A 10,644-nucleotide genomic window follows, 5' to 3' on the forward strand; every position below is an offset into this window, starting at 1 on the left:
AGTCTTTTAGGGGCAGTCTTTTAGGCAGTCTTTTAGGCAGTCTTTTAGGGGTAGTCTTTTAGGGAGTAGTCTTTTAGGGCAGTAGTCTTTTAGGTAGTCTTTTAGGCAGTCTTTTAGGGGTAGTCTTTTAGTAGTCTTTTAGGGCAGTCTTTTAGGCAGTCTTTTAGGCAGTCTTTTAGGGGCAGTCTTTTAGGCAGTCTTTTAGGCAGTCTTTTAGGGGTAGTCTTTTAGTAGTCTTTTAGGGGCAGTCTTTTAGGGGTAGTCTTTTAGGCAGTCTTTTAGGGGCAGTCTTTTAGGGGTAGTCTTTTAGGGTAGTCTTTTAGGGTAGTCTTTTAGTAGTCTTTTAGGGGTAGTCTTTTAGTAGTCTTTTAGGGGTAGTCTTTTAGTAGTCTTTTAGGTAGTCTTTTTAGGGTAGTCTTTTAGGGGTAGTCTTTTAGGGGTAGTCTTTTAGGGGTAGTCTTTTAGGGGTAGTCTTTTTAGGGTAGTCTTTTAGGGCAGTAGTCTTTTAGGGGTAGTCTTTTTAGGGTAGTCTTTTAGGGGTAGTCTTTTTAGGGTAGTCTTTTAGGGCAGTCTTTTTAGGGGTAGTCTTTTAGGGGTAGTCTTTTAGGGGTAGTCTTTTAGGGGTAGTCTTTTAGGGTAGTCTTTTAGGGGTAGTCTTTTAGGGGTAGTCTTTTAGGGGTAGTCTTTTAGGCAGTCTTTTTAGGTAGTCTTTTAGGGTAGTCTTTTAGGGGTAGTCTTTTTAGGGTAGTCTTTTAGGGTAGTCTTTTAGTAGTCTTTTTAGGGTAGTCTTTTAGGGGTAGTCTTTTTAGGGTAGTCTTTTAGGGGTAGTCTTTTAGGGGTAGTCTTTTAGGGCAGTAGTCTTTTAGGGGTAGTCTTTTAGGGGTAGTCTTTTAGGGGTAGTCTTTTTAGGGTAGTCTTTTAGGCAGTCTTTTTAGGGGTAGTCTTTTAGGGGTAGTCTTTTAGGGGTAGTCTTTTAGGGTAGTCTTTTAGGGGTAGTCTTTTAGGGTAGTCTTTTAGGGGTAGTCTTTTTAGGGTAGTCTTTTAGGGTAGTCTTTTAGGGGTAGTCTTTTAGGGGTAGTCTTTTAGGGGTAGTCTTTTAGGGGTAGTCTTTTTAGGGTAGTCTTTTAGGGTAGTCTTTTAGGGGTAGTCTTTTAGGGGTAGTCTTTTAGGGGTAGTCTTTTAGGGGTAGTCTTTTTAGGGTAGTCTTTTAGGGGTAGTCTTTTAGGGGTAGTCTTTTAGGGTAGTCTTTTAGGGGTAGTCTTTTTAGGGTAGTCTTTTAGGGTAGTCTTTTAGGGGTAGTCTTTTAGGGGTAGTCTTTTTAGGGTAGTCTTTTAGGGGTAGTCTTTTTAGGGTAGTCTTTTAGGGGTAGTCTTTTAGGGGTAGTCTTTTAGGGGTAGTCTTTTAGGGTAGTCTTTTAGGGGTAGTCTTTTAGGGGTAGTCTTTTAGGGTAGTCTTTTAGGGTAGTCTTTTAGGGCAGTCTTTTTAGGGGTAGTCTTTTAGGGGTAGTCTTTTAGGGGTAGTCTTTTAGGGGTAGTCTTTTAGGGGTAGTCTTTTAGGGTAGTCTTTTAGGGTAGTCTTTTAGGGCAGTAGTCTTTTAGGGGTAGTCTTTTAGGGGTAGTCTTTTAGGGGTAGTCTTTTAGGGGTAGTCTTTTAGGGGTAGTCTTTTAGGGGTAGTCTTTTAGGGGTAGTCTTTTAGGGGTAGTCTTTTAGGGTAGTCTTTTAGGGGTAGTCTTTTAGGGGTAGTCTTTTAGGGTAGTCTTTTTAGGGGTAGTCTTTTAGGGTAGTCTTTTAGGGGTAGTCTTTTAGGGTAGTCTTTTTAGGGTAGTCTTTTAGGGTAGTCTTTTAGGGTAGTCTTTTAGGGGTAGTCTTTTAGGGGTAGTCTTTTTAGGGGTAGTCTTTTTAGGTACCCCTAAAAGTGCAGGGTAATAAATACATTTTATTTTATTTTTTAATTTATTATATTTATTATCTAGGGTGTGCCCTAATAAAAAATAAATAAAATTAAAACAAAAATAGTGCAATAAATCTAGGGTGAGCCCTATCTAGGGTGCACCCTAATAAATAAATACATTTAAAAAAAAGATAGGACACACCCTAGATAGTTTATTTCCATCAGAAAAGAACAAATATTCAAGTCCAAGCGAAGTTGAGTGTGGTTACAAATGAACATCATTTTATGCACCTGAAACAGGATCAACACAACCACACACCAGAATGAGGCTTCAGAATCACTGTCAGTGACTTGTGTCCTTACTGCATTAGCAGAGTAAAGAAAAATGCTACAAGACACAAAACTAATTGCAAGCCTAGATGTTGTAATATTAGTGCAATTAAAAGTAAACACACCTAAAACCATTAACAAAATGCATAGCATGTAACAGCAAAAGCAACAGAACAAGTCAAAATGAAATTAAGAAAAAAGTACACTCGACCTAAAAGGGGCATACAAAGTGCAGAAGTACACCATACAAAATGGGGAATGAAACACTTAAACACAAGGGCCAAATCAAGAGAGGCCCGAGGACCAAAATATGAAGCATTTAAAAAATTTTAAAAGTACAATTACGTACAAATGGATACAAAGACCGCTGATATGCAAACTACAAGACATACTTTTACACTGAGGCAAGGCAAGTTTATTTATATAGCACATTTCATAAACAATGGTAATTCATAGTGCTTTACATAGAATTAATTAAATATTCATAATTCTCATAACAATAAAGCCAGGAATTGAAATTTAAGTTCATTTAAAATGAACAGCTTTAGTTTACATATTAAAGACATCTCTACACCTAATTTGTCTCATTACTGAGTCCAATTTCAGCTTAAGTTTACAGAAGAAGCCTCAATATTTCATGAATTCAAAGACCAAAAAAGCCTAGTAGAGTTTGATTCTGGAGAGACAACATCAGGACTCACCTACATCGGTCTCAAAGAATGCAAGTGAGCTGCCATTAAGTATATCCAGCTTGACTAAAAAGCACAATGTAAATGAATAAAACCTCCTAAAAAAACAAGTTGAGAAAACGCAAAAATCTGCTTTAGCTGGTTGCCTTAAACTTTTAAGTTGTCAACTTTTTTTTTTTTTTTTTTTTTTTTTAAACAGTGAGGGGTCCCGCTCACCTGGAAGACAGTATTAGACATTAGGGTTAAATGTAAACCACAAAACTCAAACGAAATGCATAAAAGAGCAAATTTCCAGGTATTTAAAGAAAACCTGTTCAAGGTGAATTTGTGAGACAGAAGAGGGCATCAGTGTCTGGTTGAATCCAGCTCAAATGACGGAAGAAATTGAAGCAATATTCTCCACATTTCCAAAGGCCAAGTGCAAATGAGGCGAGAAGAGCTTTGATGATGTGAGGCTTGTTCAGGTAAATGCAAGAAATGCTAAAAGGTATTACCTAAAATATTCTTTTTTTTTTTTTTAACATATTACAGAAAGCAAACGTATTTGTTTGGTGTGTGGTCTGGAAGAAAGTGAAGTCATGTCCTCTGGTAGAATCAAGGTCTCAGTCCAGCCAAAGATGAGCTGACAGCAGCCGTCTCCTGATATCTGTGTCTGATATCGGACCTCAGCAGCAGTGGATTTTCACCTGCAGGTGACTGACTCTACCACTACCTAGCATTGACTGCAATAGAGAATCATTCTCCACCAAAAGGCTTTCTGGGGAACATGGTTTGACCCAGTATATACAGTGTTGTGGATATTAAGACTCACAGAAGGAATCACCTCAGCAGCTGTTGATTTTCCAGGAGAATCTTTGTTCCTGTGACGTACTGACAGGGTTAAAGAAAACAATTAAAAGCTGCATTTCTAACTGATGTTTCTAGAGGTGCAACAGGAACGCTGTGAGCTGCTTGTGAAAATCAGAGCCATCTGTGAACTGACGGGAGTCCTTTATATTTGACAGATTAAAAACAGTGAGCAGCAAAAGGACATTTAAGCATGGTTTAAATTTAATTAAATATGCAGACATGTGGAGTGCATCAATGCAAAACTCAAACACACAGTCACAAGAGTTAAATTGACATTAACAAGCAGTTATCAATGCAGCCATGAATGAACCCTGAAACTCTTTAGTGCGCACATTGCTAGACAGATCTCTAACTCTTGTCAACCTAGGGGTGCCCCTTCTATCTGAAACCTGAGCTTAGAGGCATTGTAAACTGTTGACCAAGTAAAGTCACCATTTTGCACACAATGCTGTAAACATTGCAAGGGAGGTTTAGTCTAATCTTTGGAGGACTCTTACCTTGCCAGGTGTTGGAAAGAGGGACTGTTGACAATTTGAGATGACATTTTAAGAAGGACGATTGCTGCATACGATGCTATAGCATAACTTGCATCAGAACACATTTACTCTTATCAATTCCAGTTTGTACAATCAGCACAACATTGAGGATGATGAATATCAAGGCTTTAAAATGGTTAATGCAACCACTGCATTTGGTCTGTATTCACAATTTAAACCATTAGGATTCAACAATTCTCAGAACCAAATAAACATACAAATAAACCTATACAAGCTTAGTGTGGGTACATTTCTGAATGTTCCTCACCCATTTCCAGCAACAACAAGCAAGCAAGAATCAAGTTCCTCCAGAACATGAATATACATTCACAATAGACACTGAATACTCTCCTCTGGGGATATTTCTCTTGATGCAGCTCTTAACATCCAGGTCACACACACAAAAACTCACCTGTAGCTTTCTAGAAGCCCTTAGACCTTGATTAGTTGGTTCAGGTGTGTTTGATTAGGGTTGGAGCTGAACTCTGCAGGACTGATGTTGACCACTCCAGGTTAGACGTTTTAGTACCATTAAAGTCACAACTATAGAAGCAGGGTAAATAATTACAAGAAAAAAGCACAAGTAAAAAATGCCAGATAAAAAAATATTCCCACTCACAATGATTTCAATCTCGTGCAGGGTACACACTCTCCAACCTCCATCTTACACTGACAATCCTGTGAAATTTCAGCTCATGAGCATTTATACTCATGGACACAACCATTGATGGGGATGCAAGCAACCAGGAATTACATTCACCAAACAACCAAATCTCAAGATTATAAAAAATTTGGTACATGCATTAATCAACAAATTATTATTCAACAGCCATTTATGCATAGTTCCAGTAACTACATTTTAAAATAAGAAAAATCCATTTTATGCTCTACTTTGGTTTCTCCTACATCCCATGATGCACCACAGCACAGATATAAAAGTTAATTCCAGGAGCTGCTCTGGTTTTTCACCTGGTTCCAGAAAGCGTTTAATTATTGGGCTCTAAAACTCCTCATTTTTAAGTTGCTTTGGGTAAAAGCGTCAGCTAAATAGTGATGGCGAAGTGAAGCGTTCCGAACCAGCAAAGCTTTCAACACAATTGTATCGGAAAAAGGTTCATTACTTGAAGCTTTTTTAAAACGGTTTATGCTGTGGCCATCTAGTGGTCATAAAAATAAACAACACCTTCCAAAGTGTTATGTTCCATTACAGCCAGTGGTTTCACATCTGGTTCTATAACTGATTCTGAAATAATGGACATTGTCAAAGTCATGCATTTGTGTTGGTGTACAGGCACTGAAATAAGTCAAATAAATTAAACAAATTCATAAATTAAATCTATGATCTGTTTATTGTAACTCTGCCTCGGTCCTTAGATTGTTATTTCATGGCCAAAGTCTATTTTTGAACTCAATATATAAATTACGATAAAAACAAACGAACAAAAAAACAATGCTAAGACATTATAACGTACGATAATGTAAAGGAAACGGTGCTGAGGTTCGCTTCGTTTGAACCAGATACTGAAGCAGTCACGTGGTTTTCAGGTGAATGAAGCTTCAGACGTCATAGATCACATGCTTTTCACAAAATGAATCAAGGTCCAATACAGTGCTTCAGTGTTGAACATAACATCACTACTGCTAAATGAATAAATGTAAAAGTAAAATGTGCTGGGTTTGACTGAATTATAAAAAGTAAAGTAAAACTAAGTAATGCACACTGTAGACAAGCTCAACTGACTGTATAAAGTTTCACAATTTAAAAAAAAATACGATAGGGAAGTTCACATTGTTTTTAGATGACATTATTTATAAGGGTCATTCCATGAAATCAGTGCCTTTTGCGTCCCTAAGAAATAATCAAACAGATTTAATATAACAATGATTAAATTTGCAATTTATAACATGATACTATGTATTCTTTCATCAATATTACATTAAAACTTAAATTAAATATTATTTTAAAATGATATAAATGGCATTTATGCTCATTAGGGTAAGGTTTTTGGCCTGTCCCTCACTATGATTTTTCTTTTTCAGCAGGACATTTAATTTTCAAAATGAAGGCAAAATGATATAATAAAAAAATAAAAATTACATTTGCATATCGTTTAAAACATAGTCTCATTGTTAAGCAATGTTTTTGGCACAAGTATGCCCAAGTACACATTTTTTCTATAAAATTTAAATCTTTAATCTAAAGTCCCCTGATTTAATGTCAATTTGGTTACCCTCATCAAAAAACCCTTGTAAAATAATTTGTAATTGGGGACACTTATTTTCCAGCGATATCGTCTACATGATTGCACAGATACTATTAAAACTGAACTGAGCTGAACGATGGCGTCATTGAATTCAATAATGAAATTTAACTGAAAAATTGAGTGTTTGATCGTGTCATTTTACATTATTGACACTATTTTCCTATACTGATATAGGAAAGTTGCCTTGACAATCTGTAGTTAAAAGCGCTATATATATAAAAAAAAAGGTGAGTTTACTAATACAACTAGCAACTAATACAAAAAGACTTAAATAATGGCTTTTTTTTTTTTTTAAAAGCGTTCATTTATACAGCATTAACAAGCGGTAAGTTGTTCAGAACATAAAACCTGCAAATGCCTAAAGAAAAGGGACACATGAAAGGAAAAGTGCAAATGCCGTCAAATAAAGCAGAAAATCCCATTTAAAAAAAAAAAAAAAAAATTATAAATATAGCTGCAAGCACAGATAACCGGGGTTAGAGCATTTTGAGGCCTAAGGTGGTATGCTTTTAGGGTCTAGGCCAACCTGGATGTATTGTTGGTAGTGAAGCACATTGAAAATGGACAATAGGCTAACAGAAACAGAATAGAAACAAATTGAAATGAAATGGTTAAACTATCATATTAACCCTCTGGGGTCTGAGGTCATTTTGGGGCCCTTGAGATGTTTTGACATGCCCTGATATTTGTGCTTATTTCAGCTACTTAAAACATACTATTGACCAACATGTAATTTTTTTTGTATTCAGCACAAACTGTGCTACAATAATATGTGACCAAGATGGATGTACATGTTTGCATTTTTTAGAAAAAAAATATTATGCGTGGTTTGTAAGTTTTGGGAAAAAAAAATGTAGCTGAAATAAGGCCATAAAACCCACACTAAATAGTCCTGAACAAGACTTTTGAGTAATCAGTCTTGTAGGCTAGAATATTTACTTCAAAATTATGTGAAAATCATTCTGCTTACTCATTCACAGAAAACAATATATTGATTTAAAATTTTCAAGACATGTTTTGTGATCGAGGGTCTATATGCGAGGGAGTGGCAATGGCCATGAATATTAAGTGATTTTCACCTGAGAGACAAAGGGCCCTCCCCTATGGGCCCCTAATGGCCCATCAGTGTGACTGTGAGGCAGGTAAGAGAGAATGTGAGGAGATTGAAAAAAAGGTTTTTTTTTTTAATTATTTGTATTTTTTTTACAACACAGTATAATCAAAACATTCATAATGAAGGTCAAAGACACATTATTGTGCACACTGATCTAACCACAGAGATGTGAACAGACTTTGAGTCATTCCTGCAACAGATTCTGTTCAACAAGTGAAACAAGTAAATCATACCTGATATTTACGTGTTTCTACTTCTTTCCATGGATTCAAGAAGAAAAAAACATAATCAGTAGAGAAGGAGCTTGTTTTGACATAGAATATCAGTGTAGTTGAACATCTGATGTTGGTACAGCGCTCTCAGAGGAAAACAGTTTGAAGAGACATCAGGATTCATCTGGTGCTGGTATCTGATTCAATAAAATACAAACAAAAAAACATTTGTGAGCATGTTAATGTCAGGAACATCTGTATATATATATATCATAAATATCATATATATCACTATCATAAAATAGAGAAAGAAATCTTATATCTGAGGAACTAATTATTATTGTTTAGCACGTTATTAAAATCTATTTCTGAACAGAGTAGGCTATTAATAATAAACATGTACTAAACATACTTAGACTCGTAGCATTCATCATGTTACAGTGTACACTCATATTACTTTATTGTTTTATATAGAGCATGAAAACATCATAGCGCTGTAAGAAGTAAATAAAATTAAATACAGTGAATTGCCGTCATATTCAAAATGTTTTACGATTTCAAACATTGTAGTCAGGAATTATAGTTTGGGAAAAACCCAACTATGATTTTGCAGTCATATAGTCTAGTATGTATGATTTTATAGTAGCCTATGATAAGATTCTGTAGCCACAGACTCAAGCATGCTTTGTACAATAAAAGGATGTACTTTGTACTATAAAAAAAAATGATATTTTATATCTGAGAAACTAATTATTATTGTTTAGCACGCTATTAAAATATATTTGTGAACAGAGTATTAATAATAAACATGGTCTAAACATTCTTAGACGCGTAGCATTCATCATGTTGTCGTTTGGGGGAAAACCCAGCTAACTGTTAGTAGATCTGTTCAAGTTTATGTCACAATAAAACGTTAACTAATGTAAAAAAGAAACATTACTTACTCATCTCCTCTGCTGGATGAAATAGTGTTCTTCTTTGGAGGGAAATCCTGCTTTTACTCAGCGCGTCTTCTTCCAGAAACGAACAGTAGCCGCGATGAAGGACCTCCTCTTTGTTTGTGTTGTTGGGCGTTTGCACGCGTGCACTTACCACGTGGCTATTTACATATGAACAGCGCGAGCCGCGCGGGGGCGGGGTCACATTAGCGATAATGAGTCAGACGGGACAGACTGAACATCGTGTTGGTTTCATATGGATTACTTCATCACAGAATGTTTGTTTTCGATAAGACTTGCTTCATTTCAAAGTAGACACTTCAAGCTTTCTATAGATATAACTCCCATGTCTCTGTGTGAAGTATTTGCTGAGTTACAGTTCATTTTAGTGACGCGTTTCTAAAAACAGTTCGCGGAGACGGAGAAGACAGAGAGCACACCCTGTTTGTTTTCTTTATTCTTCAGAAGCACAAAGTTTAGTTGTCATTATGAGTGTATACAAATAAAAGTAGACCCCTTACAGATTCGAATGGTGTATTGCTTTTATCTGTACGATCAAAAATGGCAGAGTAATTCAAGCTCATTTCGGCCTTATCAGGAAAATCTGCCTCAAAACGCATATGCGTTTGTCGACCCCAGAGGGTTAATAATCATTAAGCCTGCTTACACACAGAGACCTACTCATACACGGACTCACATGCACACACATTTTGTTGCAGATATAGATATTTGAAATAAATGATAGGTGACAATAGTTTTTGCAAGTCTTCTCGTTGTAATTGTAAAAACTGACATGAAAAAATGTCAATCTAGGGAGCAGTCTACCTGGACCACTGTCAGCGGAGCAGCCTGTCAGCGGAGTCCAGTCTACCTGGGTCCTGTTCGGGGGCACACCCTAGATGGGGGCACACCCCTTTACAGAATAAAACAAAAAATATTAACAATTCTCGTGATAATAAAGCCAGGAATTGAAATTTAATTAATTTAAAATCATAACACCAGTTTACATGAACCCAAAAAAAAAATATATATATATATATATATATATATATATATATACAAAATGCACAACAGTTTTAAGCTTTAATACAGCTCTAGTGCAACATATAGCATAAGGAACGAATATGAATAAAAATTTACAAACAAACTGTACAAATACAAAGCAAAATGGTCAAAGCCATTAAAAGGGGGACACATACAGGCAACAAATGCAAAAAACATGAGGGTGGATTCAAAGAGGCTGAGAGAAATAACGGTCATAAGACATCTTGGTTTCACTTTATTTTTATGTTCCCTTTAACACATTGTTGACCAAGTAATATTTATTTTACATATCTACTAACTCTCATTAGAGTGTAGGGTAGACTAGTAGGGTTAGGATTAGAATAAGTTGACATGTACTTGCAAACTTACTTCTAGTCTGTAGAATGTCTATTGGAAGACCATCACAATAAAGAGTTAGCAGATATGAAGCAGCCAGTCTACGAATACTCTAATGAGACTCAGTTGACATGTAGGTGCAAAGTTACATAGTCAATAGAATGCTCAAAAGGGACCATCAAAATAAAATAAAAACATTATCCACATCTTTCATAAAAAAAAATAAAAAAAAAAAAAAAAAGAGAAGGGGAACAAAGAACATTATATGCTATGGTGTTTATTAAATACAAAAACACAACTATCAATTAATACTTAAAGGCAGTCAGAATATGAAAGCAGACAAGGCCACAACAGCACAAAGCACATGAAAACAAATATTTGTTTTCCATGTCACTGTTAATACGGTTCAGGTGCATCGAACAGGACAGTCCAGCATTATCA

At 35.9% G+C, this 10,644-nt stretch overlaps 1 pseudogene; it reads left to right on the top strand.

Moving 5' to 3' along the window:
• The window catches only part of LOC131547493 (NLR family CARD domain-containing protein 3-like), a 25,928-nt pseudogene extending 16,206 nt beyond the window's left edge, over positions 1–9,722 (top strand).
• Positions 9,723–10,644: the final 922 nt, after the last annotated feature.

The sequence above is a fragment of the Onychostoma macrolepis genome, chromosome 09, assembly GCF_012432095.1.
Source record: "Onychostoma macrolepis isolate SWU-2019 chromosome 09, ASM1243209v1, whole genome shotgun sequence".
NCBI lineage: Eukaryota > Metazoa > Chordata > Actinopteri > Cypriniformes > Cyprinidae > Onychostoma > Onychostoma macrolepis.